The following is a 15,584-nucleotide window of genomic DNA, read 5'->3' on the forward strand; positions in this document are numbered from 1 at the left end:
TTAATCATGATAGAAAATTAAGTTAATTAAGTCAATGATTGAACATTTTAAAATTTTTAATCAAAAAATTAATTGATACAATTAACTTTTTAATCAAATTCGGAAGACTAATTCAGTTAAAAAAAGTGCTGATTTTTTTTTAATTTTTAATGAAAAATGTATTTCAACCAATCATTTGTTAATCCAAATAAAAACTTTAAGCCAATTCAGAAAGTAATTAAAAATAGTTACCTTTTTTAATTAATAAATTATTTGAGTTTTGCAATCAACATCAATTAAATTTTTAATTGAATCAATTAAAAAATTAATTGAAATTTGCTGAAAAAATCAATTAATTTTTTAATCAAGATTTTTTTCTATGCCCAATTAAAACTGTGATTGATACTATCATTTTCGTGATTGAAGACATTTCAATAAAAAAATTAATTGGATCAATTAATTTGGTGATTGAATCAGAAAAAAATTTTTTTGGTGTGTGCTCATGTTAAATTCATCGCTTCTGCGCCAATTTTGCACCACTTCCGGATCCAAAAAGAACATTTTCACTACTTTTTTGGCGACGCTTTTTTTTTTGCTCGGATTGTGTTGCCACCCGATTATTCTGGATAATTGAAAGATGAGCCTGATATTTTTGAGAGATGGATTTCAATCGGAGAGATGATGATTTCGATGGTCACTTCGATAGGAACACAGGAGTTTGGCTTGGTTCTGAAGGGTATTGCTGGGATTCCCTAACACAGTTCAGAGTGCAACACTCTATCTACACTGTTACAAAATTTTAGTTTGGCGATTATCGGTACATGGGAGTATATTTTATTTTACTACACAGAAAAAAATTTCCGTAGTTAAACTAAGGCTAAATTTAACTTATTTTTATTGGAAAACAAATATTTGCTTATAGTTAAATTTTATTATTTTTATCGAAATTTTCCACAGCTTAATGAGTATGTCTCAAAAATTTTATGAACTAAACGTGAGTATAAAGTTCAATGACCGTACACATATCGTAAGATCAATATAAACTAAAACAAATGACAATTTTCGTACGATTCCCAAAAATAGTAAGAATGAACTACTGTATGTTTAAAATGGTCATGATATGGCGCCAATGATTTTCTTCTTTGCTTTTAGTTAATTTTTTCTTCTATGAGATGATGTAATTTCGTGAACTGGAGTTAAAAAGTACCAACAGGGCATTAAAATTTCCTGGTTTTAACAACGCTTTGTGGAAATCTCAAAATGTGGAGTAAAATTTAGTTCACTTTCTTTTCGGTGTGCGTGTCCCTTGTTTCCAATACTAATCGGTCAATTGTAAAAAAAAAACATGTAACATGATGTCGCATTATAGGGTGGCTGATATGTATTGCAACCTACTTCAGGTTGCTATCATTTCATTTCTGACAGCTGACAGATTTATGCCAGTGAAACTTCTTCTTTTCTTTATAAGCTTACAAAAGCAGTTTGATCCATGGCATTCAGTAATAAAGTTGTTCGTGATGGAACTCAAGCGTGATAGTGTAATTGCTTTATATTTGGCTACAACCGTGGTACAATGCTTAGTATGTCTGCCTTACATACTCCTATGTACAATCCCTGTTTCGACCGAACATCCAAAAGTTTTTCAGCGGTGGTTTATCTCCTCTCAGCAATGTTGGTCACATTTCTGAGTGTTCCGAATTTTCTCTAAGTGGTTTCATTCGAATGTGAAGCGCCGAACGGACTCGGAGGTTCCTTGTAATGATCCGAAAAGTGAAGGCTAGATTTAATTGAACTCAAATTGGCTTTGCTTTATAGCCAATTTTCTTTACAGTAAATTGGAATGACTTGTGTCTACAGCATTTTCACTTCAAATGAAAACTTTTCCAAATAAACACTGAAAAAAACGGTGAACCCACCAGGGAGAAAACTTTCGGTTAATTTTAGAAAATTTTTAATATTTGTAGAAAATTTTAACTAAACAGTATTACAAACGTTGGCATCACGCCGATGTCATAAAAATAAGTAAATATTTCTCGACAAATTCAAGAAAATTTATTAGACATAACTAAGTTTTTTCACTTGTTAAAGAAAATTTTGTAGTTTGAAGGAAAAACTTGGAGTTCAAAATTGCAAGAATGTCTTTAGTGACATACGAAGTTCATGATGGACGCATTTTTAGTAAAATTTACCAATTTAAAGAAATTCTGAACTATTTTGTAGAAGACACGATTTTAGTTAATATTTATGCTTCATTTGAGTATATTTCTTTCCTCGGTTTTAGTTAATTTAACTAACGTACACAAAAACTTATTAGAGTAAAGGAAACTTTCTCCAAACATAATAAGTCCAAGAACTAAAATAAAGTTAAATTGGATTTAGTGAAATAGAGAGTTCACTTTTTTTTTGAGTGAAGTGAAACCTTTTTTTCAAATCAAATGAAACCTTTTTCATTTCAAATGAAACTTTTTTCAAATCAAATGAATCTCTAAAATCAACCGAATTCTTTCTAATATATGAATAGAAAATCAACAATTGATTATAGGAACCATTAAATTTGTTCGCACGAAATTTAAAAATAAAATATTTTTTTTAGGTCAATTGTAAAATAAGGGTTTGGTGACATTTTAAGTCAAAATATTGTCCATTTGGCAGGAATAGATACCACGTAAACACACGCAAAAAACTAAAACCACGTAAAGAAAATCAGAAATTATATTAGTTTGGCATTTCGTTGGGAGGAAGTAAATATTTGTTTTTTTGTTCGATGATTTTAATTTTATATTTTCTTAAAGTATAAAATTTGATTCCTTCTTGGCATTCCATTTGTACACAGTATTTTTACCCTACCATCAATGATCTAAAGTATGAATTTGAATTAAAATATGGGTCAAAAATTCATTTTCGTTTGATTTGAAAAAGGTTTCATTTGATTTGAAAAATCAAGTTCACGTCCGATCGTCCTCAAATTTGGCACGGAGTTTTACTTTGGATCAAAGACAATCCCCATTGATTTTGAAAAACATCGGTTCAGATTTAGATATAGCTGCTATATATATTTATCACCAATCTGGTTATAATTGATGTATTTATCAACGTATTTTCTTAAAATTTCGCACAACCAAATGCTCTCGTAAAATATGCAAAATATCAGCCCAATCGGGAGCTATAAGCTCCCATATAAGAGAATGAAGCCGACCCATTTTTGTCGGCGGCGGCTGACATTAAATTTTTGCATCCGGCGGCGGCGGCTAAGCCGATATAAATAAGTCTCTTCGGCGGCGGACAATTATCCATTATACAATCAATTTGAAGTTATTCGAATGGTAATGAGATTAGTTGTACAACCAAACTTACAATCAAATTTACATTTCATTCAAATTTTCTGAGGTAAATTTTTGCAAAATTATTATAATACTTTGAAATAGATTGATTGGGGGTTAAAGGCTCAAAATTTTGACTAAAATTACTACAATTATTAATAAAGTTTTTTGATTTAAACTAATATTTTTGAATAATTGGCGGCTAAAATTGAGTCGAGATGAGCCGACATATTCGGTGGCGGCGTCGACTGGCAAAAAATGGCCGGCGGCTGCTGAAATTGGCGGCGCGACTCGGCGGCTTCATTCTCTGTCCCATATATATCTTTCGTCCGATTTTCACTTATATGGCTTCAAAAGCTAGTGTTTTGCCCTGATTTGCATCCAATTTTGCACAAGGAGTGCAAAATTTGATAGTATCGCTAAGTGTGCCAAATTCGGTTGAAATCGGTTCAGATTTAGATATAGCTCCCATATACAGTGTTGTTCAAAACATTTGCAACCACATTCCTTGTTGAAAACAAACCGTAATTATAATGAAAACAAGTATATACATCAGTAAGGTCGGCCGGGCCGAACCTTGAATACCCTCCACCATGAATCAAATATAATAGTTTACTTTGAAAACTCTTCGACGTAGCGTCGACGTAGTTACTTGATAATACATAGCATTTTGGGGGTTTGATGACAAATCTTCTCCCAATCAAATCAGTTCAACCAGTACGCTTCCCGAAGAAAAAATTTAAAGATTCTACCTATGAAGACCAGATCAGATTCTGGATTTATGAAACCCAATTTTTTTGAGTTTTAGAGAAATCAAACATATCGTGTATATGATGAAATAACGCCTTGATTTGAAATCTTAAATCTGTAGATTTTTTCCGCCATTATTTAAATGAATACGATGAGTAAAATTTCATGATCAGTTCTTTTCTGAGGAACGAAACTTTAGACAAGCAAAGTTTTCTTTTGACACAAATTTTAGAGACAATCGCTTATCAAAAATTCGGATTAGTTTGCTCTAAACGAAATTCGTTTGTCTAAAATTTCATTCCGGAGGAAAATATTTTTTCTTTGGGTGTACCCTCAAAAAGTTAAATCGGTCTATATCGATGCCTTGCCAAATGGACCGGTAAAAATAAATGCGATACAGATTTTTGAGGGTCTAAAATTCCAGTATATTTAAATTTTTGTGCAAATCGGATAAAAACTGCGGTTCCTAGAAGCCCAAGGAGTTAAATCTGGAGATCGGTCTATGTGGAGGCTATACTAAAACATGGGTCGACACACACCATATTCGGCTGACCTATTAGTGGTCAGCCGGATTCCAGAAGTCCTAGAAATAAATTCGGGAGTTAGGCCTATATGAGGGCTATACCAAAAAACGGACCAATACTCACCACCTCTTAATTTTCCTCAAATACCTCTAGAATTCCACTTTCAGACGAATTGGGTGAAAACTACGAATTCTAGAAGCCCAAAAAGTAAAATCGGGAGATCAGTCTATATAGGGGATATACCAAAACATCGACCGATACGGACCATTTTCGACACACCTCTTTATGGTCCTAAGATACGTCTATATTTCTAATTTCCGGCAAATTGGATAAAAACTGTGGATTCTAGAAGCCCAAGAAATAAAGTCGATAGATCGGTCTATATGGGGGCTATACCAAAATATGGACCAATAAGCACCATTTGCGACACACCTATTTGTGATCTTAAAATACCTCTAGATTTTCAATTTCAAGCAAATCGGCTAGAAAATATAGTCTCTGGACGCCCAAGAAGTAAAATCGAGAGATCGGTCTATATGGGGGTTATACCAACAAATGGACCGATACACCTCAATTTCGGCACACATATTTGAGGTCTCAAAATACCTCTAGATTTCCAATTTCAGGCAAATCGGGTAATAAATACAGTTTATAGAAGCCCAAGAATAAAAATCGGGAGATCGGTCTATATGGCGACTATACCTAAACATGGACCGATACGGACCATTTTCGACACACCTCTTTATGGTCCTAAAATACCTCTATATTTTCAATTTAAGGCAAATCGGATGGAAAAGACAGTTTCCAGACGCCCAAGAAGCAAAATCGGGAGATCGGTCTATATGGGGGCTATACCAAACCATGGACCTATACGGACCATTTTCTACACACCTCTTTATGGTCCCAAAATACCTCTAGATTTCCAATTTCCGGCAAATCGGATAGTAAATACAGTTTCTAGAAGCCCAAGAAGCAAAATCGGGAGATCGGTCTTTATGGGGGCTATACCGAAACATAGACCTATACGGACCATTTTAGACACACCTCTTTATGGTGCTAAATTTCCTCTAGATTTTCAATTTTAGGTAAATCGGATAGAAAATACAGTTTCTAGACGCCCAAGAAGCAAAATCGGGGGCTATACCAAAACATAGACCGATGGGCACCATTTTCGGTACCCCATTTTTTTGGGCCTCAAGTACCTCTAAATTTTTAATTTCAGGCAAATTGGATAAATCTGTGCCAAATTTCAGGACGATAGCGCCATTATTGAAGGCTGTAGCGTGATTACAACAGACAGACAGACGGACATGCTTTTATCGTCTTAGAATTTCTCCCTGATTAAGAATATATATACTTTAACATATATAGTCGGAAATCGATATTTCGATGTGTTACACACGGAATGACAAACTTAGTATACCCCCATCACCATTCTATGGTGGTTGGTATAATAAACATATTAAAACACAAATTTTAATGCAACAACATTTGCTTATTATGTCAATTTTAAAGATTCAAGGAAATAACGGAACTAACGATATAGGTTTTTTGATAATTTATAAATTAAAAAAAAATGAGAGTTTTTGCCTGTTCAAAACATTTGCAACTAATATTAAGTATCACATATATTTAAAAATAATTAAAGTATTTGTAACTTTTAACGTTAATAGTTAATACTATAGCCATGCCGTTTGATTACTTCTGTGCAATTTTTTACCATTGGTTAGGATTAAACGGTCAATGATATCCTATGGTTCAGGTTCAAATAGATTTCGGAAGCCTTTTGCAAAAATTTCGTACCAATTTTTCATTTTACAGCTTTCCAAAGCTTGTTTTATGAATTTTACTTTAGGCGACTGAACAGGCTAGTCAAGCACCCGCAATTTTTAATCGGAAATCTATTGTTTTACCACGTTACACGTATCCTAGAGGCCATGATCGCGCTGAATAATCCATGCAGATGGCATTTCCCGGAATGCTTACGGCAATATCACATGGGACATGCAGACTTCCGACAGCATAATACCCTCGACTCTATAAATCGGGCCAATAAATTGTCCAGAAAAATACCCCCAGACCATAATATTGGCCCCACCATGATTGACGTAACTTTTTGCATTACTTGGATCAAGGCTTTCCTTGCAGCCTTCGTACTAAATTTCTACCATCCAAAGCCAATTTAACTTTATTTTAGTTCATGGAATTATTATGGTTGGAGAAAGTCTCCTATACTTTAATAATTTTTTGCGTACGTTAGTTAAATGAACTAAAACACGGGGAAAAATTATACAAAAATTAAGGATAAAGATTTACTAAATTCGTATTTCTCACAAAATAACATAGTTCATTTGCCCATGTTCACAGAAAAAAATATCACCAAAATATTTCCAATTAAAAAGTTAATTGAAGTTGAAATTTTTTTCAATTAATAAATTAATTGGTACAATTAACTTTTTAATCAAGATAGAAACGTTAAGTTAATTAAGTCAATGATTGAAAATTTTCAAATTTTTAATTAAAAAGTTAATTGATATAATAAACTTTTAATCAAATTCGGAAGACTAAGTCAGTTAAAAAAGTGATTAACATTTTTTTAAATTTTTAATTAATTTTTTTTTCAAACAATCAATTGTTAATCCAAATAAAAATTCTAAGCCAATTCAAAAGGTAATTGAAAATAGTTACCTTTTTTTAATTAATAAATTAATTGAGTTTTGCAATCAACATCAATTAAATTTTTAATTGAATCAATTAAAAAATTAATTGAAATTTGGTAATGAAATCAATTAATTTTTTAATCAAAATTTTTTTCTATGCCCAATTAAAACTGTGATTGATACTATCATTTTCGTGATTGAAGACATTTCAATTGAAAAATTAATTGGATCAATTAATTTCGTGATTGAATCAGTAATTTTTTTTGTGTGTTCGTAAATCCACTTCCAGATGAATGTGAATCAATTCCACGATTTTGGTGTCCTACAATCCACTTCCACCGGAAGTTCCGTGAAATCAATTCACTTGCAAAAAGTCTTGGTGAAAGTTGAATTATGTCCCAGATGGATGTATTTCCGGTTAAAAAAGTACTCGCGTAAGAAATTTGAAATGTTTTATATTTAGTACATGCGTTTTATAAAAATATGTCATTTTTAATTTAAAAAAATAGTAAATTAAAATAAGTCTATTGATTCCACTTATTATGAATTTTTGGGTGATTTGTGAAACTCAGCTGGTTACAGAAAAGTTGAAAAAGAGCGTGGAATTAAGGACACCAAATTTTCACGTTCGTGGATTTGACGTGAATAGTGGAAGTGGAATTGAAGTGGATACGCGAACATGGGTGATTATTTCTATAAATTTGTAAATTTTACTATAAATGCGTCCTTCATGATCTTCGTATGTCACTAAAGACATTCTTGCAATTTTGGACTCTAATTTTTTTCTTCAAACTACAAAATGTTCTTTAACAAGTGAAAAAATTAATTATGTCTAATAAAATTTCTTGAATTTGTCGAAAAATATTTACTTATTTTTGTGATTGTTAATTTTTCTCCCTGGTGGATTTACTTCGGTTCACCGGTCGCTTATCACTCAGCCGACTGTCGATTGGACTCAGGAGTGTAGTGATGGAGCCATGCTTCATCCATTGTCACATATCGACGGAAAAACTCGGGTGTATTACAAGTTAACAGCTGCAAACACCGCTCAGAATCATCAACACGTTGTTGTTTTTGGTCAAATGTGAGCTCGCGCGGCACCCATTTTGCACAGAGCTTCCGCATATCCAAATATAGATGAATGATATGAGCAACACGTTCCTTTGATATCTTTAAGGCCTCTGCTATCTCGATCGACTTCATTTTACGGTCATTCAAAATCATTTTGTGGATTTTTTTGATGTTTTCGTCGGTAACCACCTCTTTCGGGCGTCCACTGCGTTCACCGTCCTCGGTGCTCATTTCACCACCCTTGAATTTTGCATACCAATCAATTATTGTTGATTTCCCTGGGGCAGAGTCTGGAAACTCATTATCAAGTCAAGTTTTTGCTTCCACCGTATTTTTTCCCTTCAGAAAACAGTATTTTATCAAAACACGAAATTCCTTTTTTTCCATTTTTTTTCACAATAAAAAAAGTTGCTTCACAAAAGACGCTCTATTTCACAAACTAATTGACTTACAGACGTCAAATTTTGACACGAATCATTTGAAGGTTAGTACTATATAAAAATAATATGTGTTTCTTTACTTTAAGAAAAGTTAGACTTAGTTGAAAGACGTGCGACTTTAACGGACGGACGCAAATTTATAAAATTTGTGTCGAAAATTTATTGAACAAAATTTTTGAAGCAAAAATTATAAACTTTATTTTAATTGAAATATCATTATTTTAAAGAAATTTGTTCTTAAATTAAAAATTAAATTTACTTTTGTAAATTTCCCATCCTAATACCACGTAAACATTTTTTTCACTGTACTTACTTGTTTTTATTTTGCATATTACCTCAATAGAACTACATGAGAAGTGGGAATAGGGCCCATTCGTGGAAGAGCATTTTGGCTTGTAATTAAAATATATATTTCAGCTAATATATAAGACTCAAGGGAAAAGTAAACAAACAAATAGCATCGCTTTTTATTATTATATTTTATAATTTATTTCATTTGTAGTTTTTCTGTGTTACAGTTTTGTGATAGGTCATTAAGCATTGTGTTTGCATAAATTCTCATTTTGTGATTGCTTAAGTAGCATATATTTGTTCACGCTGTAGTTTTATATATTCTTACATACAGTAAGAAATCTTAAAATTTATTTATTTTATTGTAACCTACGTAAAAATTTGTTTAAAAACTTAAATATGGATGACAACATCACAAATGAAAATATAACACATATTATTTTTTTTATTTGGTTTATAGTCCCCTTATTTATTTGTTTGTAGTTTTTGTTCACATTTTTCAAAGTATTTTTTAGTGTTTATTTTTTTTTTATTAATAAATGGAGAAATATTGATCTTCTTCAAATTTTGGCTAACTAATATTTTTCATTTGCTATTATATATATATATATATGTTTGTTTTATTTGTAGTATTTTGTATGGGATAATATAAACAGCACTAGGCTATCTGAATTATTAATCATATTGCAATTGAATGCTGTTTGTATTTGTATATTTCTTTTTATAAAAACCATTTTCGTTCGCTATTAAATTGTTTTGCGATTTATTTTTCATGCCTGTAATTCTTTTGTATGCTATTACATTAGTCTGTTAATAAATGCAAGTTTAACTTGTTTTTGTTATAAATTTTTCCAAATTCACTAAATCTACATAAAATCTATATTTGCCATTGAATGTATAAAAGGTGCAAGTCCATTGTTTTATTAAGACAAAATTAAATCGAAAGGCTGCAGTTATAAGGCTTTTCTAAATTTTTTATGTTGCATGTCAAACAAAACGTAGCATTAATTTACACTATTCAATATAAAAATGTATCCTTCTGCTAACAAAAATGTTAATAAAAAATTTCTATTATGTCTGAATGAATACTATTATTTACGCCTGTTTTATTTTAGTACTGAATAACTCGTACTCTACAAAAAAAAAAATAAATAAACTGTTTTACGGGAAAAATGAACTATCTCATGCGAAAATTGAACTAAATTGTATTGCATATTTTGAGATTTCCATAATGACCTTTTGTCCACTTTATCTAACATTGAAAATGCCGATCGGAGTCTGCTATAAAAAGGTCCCAGTGATAAGAGAGAAGTTCACCACAGTTGGTATCACACAGGGTTGGCCTGTCACAAACTGTGACTTTTGCGACATACATTTGCGACGGTATAATACGTATGTCGCAAAAGTCGTAAACCTACTGTAGAAAACCAAATTTTGAATTGAAGAAATCCTGAACATTTTTTAATTTAGTTTGACAGCATTCGTTGTGAGTTTCTGCAGAAATTTGTGAAAGTTTTCCCATGGTCAAACCTATTTTCTTAGGTGGTATCGAAATTCCCGTTGGTGAGTGTGCAAAATACCTTGGGGTTATTTTGGACAGGAGACTGAACTTAAAGCTAAGAAAAGACGAGAAAATCCACGGTTACCCTATACTCGTGCAAAAGGCAATAGGGAAAATGTGGGGACTAAACCCGAAAATTGTGAACATTCCTAAGAATTGAAACTTCTTCGCACATACCATCGTCTTGGATATCATCGAATTCGCTGCCTAGCTGACGCGACTAAAGTATTTTCAGTTTGCGACTTTTGTTACTTTTTCTACATTTACGACGCGTATGTGACGTTTACAACTTTGCGACAGTCGCAAACCTAAAAAAGTTTGATACAGACCATCACAATTGAACACAATGCAACAATATTGTGGATAGCTTATACACAGAAAAAATTACACGAAAAATTTTCCAATTAATATCATAACTGAGTTTTAAAAAATATTCAATTAAAAATTTAATTGATTCAAAAAAAATTTTAATTGAAACAAAAATCAATCACAAAAATTAATAGTATCAATTAATTTTTTAATTGGATCAATTATTTATTTATATATTTACAATCATAATGAATTATGATAATAAACAGGTAATATAGGTGCCAATTAATTTTTTAATTGGCTCAATTAATTAAATAAAAGACTTCCAATTAATTTTTTAATTGATTCTATCATTTCTGTGATTGAAGGCATTTCAATTAAAAAATAATTGGATCAATTAATTTCGTGATTGAGGAAAGGTTAGGTTAGGTTAGGTGGCAGCCCGATGTATCAGGCTCACTTAGACTATTCAATCCATTGTGATACCAAATTGGTGAACTTCCCTCTTATCACTGAGTGCTGCCCGATTCCATGTTAAGCTCAATGACAAGGGGCCTCCTTTTTATAGCCGAGTCCGAACGGCGTTCCAAATTGCACTGAAACCACTTAGAGAAGCTTTGAAACCCTCAGAAATGTCACCAGCATTACTGAGGTGGGATAATCCACCGCTAAAAAACTTTTTGGTGTTCGGTCGAAGCAGGAATCGAACCCACGACCTTTTGTATGTAAGGCGGGCATGCTAACCATTGCCACCGTGGTGGAAAAAAAGTATTTTTTTGTGTGTACGCAAAAAAACTGTTTCACTCACGAAATTAATTTATAAAATTAAGTTTTTAATTGACATCGATTTTATCACAAAAATGATAAAATCAATCACACATAATATCAATTTATTGATTTCTTCGGCACCTCAATTAACTTTGTATTGGGTTCAATTAAAAATGTACATGATTTTTTTCGCAAAAATCAATTAGTATTTTAAATGGGGTAATCAATTATTGTGTTATTTTAATTTAATTAAAATGTTAATTGAGATAATTAGCATTTTAATTAAAATATTTTATTCTTAAATGGCTTAATTTGATTAAAAATTAAATTGTAGAGGTTATTATTTTTTTTTTAATTAATTTTCAACTTCAATCAACTTTCTGATACGAAATTTTTTGGTGATATTTTTATCCAATACTAAAAGAAAACAGGCCTTATGTTGTATTGGTAGAAGGAACCTGTCTTATTATAATACCAAGTAGATTTCGACGATATTACCCCAGTATTGTGATAAGAAACCATAAAATCAAAATATATTTTTTATTTTACTTAGAACTTTTATAGATTTTGCAAATTAAAGGCACTTTTGTATATCGAAAATTATGGAAAGTTAACACAAACATTTAAACGAAAATATGGTCAACCTAGGGTTGTAGTTGCTATGCAGATTTTCAGAATTGTTTTATTAGCGTGTATCAAAGGAGTATTTAGTGATATATTTATTGTATCTAACTTTTATCTATTATTGTATTTCTATACAGACTTATGCGTTTTCCTAATAAATGCAGATTACTTGATAACAGTGTTGCCAACATTCGAAATTGTATAACAATTTTAAAATAGAACAAATTAATTAAAAAAATTAAAGAAACTCAAACGACTGCGGATTCTCTCCATACGAGTGATACTTGTTATTTGTAGTCCATTTTAGTAATAATTTTATTATATAGAATATAATATGTACTTTATTTTATTGTATAGAATATAACATGTATTTTGCAAAAAAAAAAAAAAATACTACAAATTAAGAAAAAATATTTAATCGGGAAAGAAATTATATACAAACGAAATTCCCCTTTCCTATAAAAAATATTCTTTAAAAGCAAGATAAACGAATTTATAAAAATCGCTTTAACGTTTGTCTCTAAACTGATTTGGTTGATTTTAATGAATTTTTTTTACGGACAAAAGAAAACTTTGTTTGTCTGAAATTTCGTTCCTGAAATTGAAACATTTAACTAAGTAATTTTAGTATTTCCTTTTTATTTATTTATTCAATATTTTCTCATTTTATTGAATATATTACATCAAAATGTAACCTTTTCAACGATATTTATTAAAATTTATTTACCGAATATAAGTACTATTTATATGTCTTTTATACTTTACTTTTAATTGCATGACTTTTTAGAGATTTTATATAAAACACATGACACAAAAGCTGATTTGGCTTCCATGCCTACTTATTGGCTAGATTTTCAGACATGCGATGGCAACACTGTTTGAAGCTACACTTGTAAATTTTGCTTCTACATTTGCTATATCGTTTTATTGTATTCTTAACTATAAAAGCTGTTTGTATTTATTTATTTCTTTTCCTTTCTATGAAAACATTGTATCAAAAACTTTTAGTATATGCATATGCTAATTCTATTTATATTCTGGGATTATTCTTTTAAGGACACTAGGATAATTTGTTTCTGGAGTTTAGGACAACTAAACTGGCAAGTTCCTTTCTTTTCGTTACTTGTGAAACATTTTGTAGGCATTAAGTTATTATAAGCAAATGAATCATTTGTATAAATAGTAAAAAATTTTCTTACTTATCATATAGTGCTAATTTACTTCTTTCCATAATATCTTTAAGGATTAATTGATCTGTTCAGACACACATGGCATCAGTGGAATATTTTCCCAATTAAAAGTTTTCTATAGAAATAAAATTTTAACAAAAATTTCTATAGAAATAAAATTTTAACAAAAATTTCTAAAGAAATAAAATTTTGACAAAATTTTGTACAGAAATAAAATTTTGAAAAAATTTTCTACAGAAATAAAGCTGACAAAAATTTAAAAAAAAAATTCTATAGAAATAAAGCTATGACAAAATTTTCTATAGAAATAAAATTTTGACAAAATTTTCTATAGAAATAAAATTTTGACGAAATTTTATATAGCAATAAAATTTTGACAAAATTTTCTATAGAAATAAAATTTTGACGAAATTTTATATAGCAATAAAATTTTGACAAAATTTTGTACAAAAAAAAAATATTGAAAAAATAAAGTTTTTGTTTGGTAGTTCTTTGGTAAAAATTTCTTCAAATTTTGGTAGATTATTTATGGCTTGAATGGCAACCGTGATTTCAACTCGAATGTACAGATTATGTGGTCGGTTGTACACGCTAATGTATGTCTGTCTGAACGGTCAATTACGATAGTGTGGACATTATGATACCATAATCCACCATGAGCACTAATAATGTAAAGTTTTCTACATTACACGAGTTTTTCGTCAATTTTCATTCTTTTGCAGTGTGATTTGAGAGACTGTTTTGTATGTGCATTAATATGTTTAAGATTATCGTATATTTCGCAAATATTTTTTTATTATTCTATTAATCCTATATAATCGTGTATATGTTTAAGAAGAAATTCGTTTCAGACATTTTATGTTTTCGATAAATCGATAAGTAGTAGCATAATATGCTCTATATTTTTTATAATTTATTGTATTTAGTATATAATGAAATTTATACAAATTTCATAGAATTATAAAATTGTACAAATTATATTCCATTTATCGTCCTATAAATAAAATGATTTTGTTTTTAATTTTGTGTTATATATATTTTTTTTAACAAATACCTTATGTTTAACATATTTAAAATCGATTGTAGTTAATAAATTGATAAACATTTATCCGTTGTGTCAACTTTCGCAAAAATCAATTCTAAAATCGACGCAATATATTGTATCAATCAATTCCTTTTTAAGTGTACACAGGACTAAAAATAAATGAAATAATAAATATCCTTAAAAATATAGGCTGCGTCTCTAGTCGAGAATAGAGATTTAAAACCTTTCACTTTTATCAGTTCACAATAAAAATTAGATTAAAACAAAATTGTCATTCTATGATCCATTTTATATAGGTTCGGGGAGATACGTTCCGGGACTGCTCTTCCGTTTGCTTATGATCAGAACCAGGATAGAGTAAAACTTCGTACATTTGAATTTGTTCGGTCCGTCGGAATTATATATACCCATACTAACTATGTGGTAGACTGCGGTATTGACGATGGCAGAGATGGGTCGTCATCGATTATAGAATTTAATTTTCAACTCTGGCGAAAAGATTGGCAATAAAATATTGTGGTGGTCCATTAGACTAATTTTAAAGCCATCAACAGCCTACATAATTCTGATGATTATAATGCGCTTGCAGAGACCGAACTCCCACATCTTGCATACACTGGAGGCTCCAGTGTTGCCAGAATTGGGGATTTGAGTTGGGGACTTGACAAGAAACGGGCACTGGATTTTATTTTGGGAGCGCCCAAGCGCTATTTTATAATTTTACTCAGTCCGTTTAAGACATTTAAACGTTGACCTCTCTTCATTACTGATTTGGACAATACACCCCATAAATACAGAAATTATGAAGATGGTTCGCCTTCATATCGATCTACTACCCAATTTTATTACTTGCGTATTTAGAAGCAGCGTTGCCACAATGAATTTTTATTTTGGACCAACATTTTTCCAAAATTGGACCAAAATTCGTGCAAGCGGGCCATTTTTCCAAATTAAATTACTATCATTTACCCACATTTTCAGGAAGCTCCGTTAGTGCTACGTTAGCTAACGAACTGTTAAACCGTACTATGGACATGTCTGTCATCTTGTCT

The sequence above is a fragment of the Haematobia irritans genome, chromosome 4 (genome assembly GCF_050003625.1).
Source record: "Haematobia irritans isolate KBUSLIRL chromosome 4, ASM5000362v1, whole genome shotgun sequence".
Taxonomy (NCBI): Eukaryota; Metazoa; Arthropoda; class Insecta; order Diptera; family Muscidae; genus Haematobia; species Haematobia irritans.